Genomic DNA, 1,261 nt, shown 5'->3' with positions numbered 1-1,261 from the left:
GGGGGGTGGGGAGTATTTGGGGACCTCATTCTTTTAATTAATTAATTAATTAAAAAAATAAATAAAGACAAAAAAAAAAAAAGAAGTTAAATAGAAGGACCAATGGTCCCCCTTGGAATTAAACAGTTTCTATAAACTTTGCCGGCACTCCCCAAGGCTTCTTGGCATGGCTCTGGAATGCCTTATGGAGCCTGCTAGCACTTCCCAAGATCCATTAGTGAAATACCCCACCAACCTCTTAAGGCTTTTGCTCTTCCAGGAGGACATTGTACTCAATTAGCCATCCTGATCCCTGTACCAATTTGTTGAGCTGCCAGGTGTTGAGGTGGTCAGTCAGGCGATGAGGCAAACTGAAAATAATGATCATGACTTTATTCACTTACAATGGTAGCACAGGCAGGAGGCAAAAGAAAATACAGTGCTTGCTTCAGCATTACATGTACTAAAATTAGAATGATACAGAGAAGATTAGCATGACTCCTGCACAAGGATGACATGGAAATTTGTGAAGCATTCCATATTTCTATGGGTGCCCCAGAAGGAGAAGAGAAGGGATAGGAGCAGAGGAGTATTTGAAGAAGTAGTGGTAGAAAATTTCCCAACCCTATTGACAGACATAGATATCTACATCCAAAAATCATAACCATACTCCATCCAAATAAATCTGAATAGACTTACTCTGAGATACATACTAATCAGAATGTCAAATGTCAAAGGTAAAGAGAATTCTGAGAGCAGCAAGAAAAAAACGATGCACCACATACAAGGGATATCCAATAAGATTAAGTGCTGATTTCTCATCAGAAACTGTGGAGACAAGAAGACAGTGGTATGATATATTTAAGATACTGTAAGAGAGAAACTGTGAAACAAGAATCTTATGTTCAGCAAGATTGTCTTTCAAAAATGAGGGTGAGATTAGAATATTCACAGATTAATAGAAACTGAGAGAGTTTGTAACTAAGAGACCAGCTTAGCAGGAAATAGTAAAGGTAGTGCTACAGCCTAAAAAGAAAGCACAGCAGACAGAGGCTTGGAAGAGAGTCTAGAAATGAAGATTATATCAGTAAAAATAAAAGGGTAAAAGGAATGGTGAAAATAGGATATGGCAGATAAAACCCAAAGATCAAAATGGGTGAAGATCAATTAACCAGGAAGAAATAACAATTGTAAATATATATGCACGTAACAATTGGGGCAACCTAACCAGGATGCCCCAAATTACATGAGGCAAACACTGACAAAACTGAAGGTAGAAATA

The 1,261-nt window shown here is 37.9% G+C and overlaps 1 non-coding gene across 1 annotated transcript; it reads left to right on the top strand.

The window, feature by feature from the left end:
- Positions 1 to 418: 418 nt before the first annotated feature.
- LOC111764534 (U6 spliceosomal RNA) lies at positions 419 to 525 on the top strand. Its single transcript, XR_002797120.1, has one exon. It is a non-coding gene; the product is annotated as a U6 spliceosomal RNA (small nuclear RNA).
- Positions 526 to 1,261: the final 736 nt, after the last annotated feature.

Source organism: Dasypus novemcinctus, chromosome 10 (genome assembly GCF_030445035.2).
Source record: "Dasypus novemcinctus isolate mDasNov1 chromosome 10, mDasNov1.1.hap2, whole genome shotgun sequence".
NCBI classification, from domain to species: Eukaryota; Metazoa; Chordata; class Mammalia; order Cingulata; family Dasypodidae; genus Dasypus; species Dasypus novemcinctus.
The sequence above is the reverse complement of the archived record's forward strand: the minus strand, read 5'-3'. Positions and strand labels throughout refer to the sequence as shown.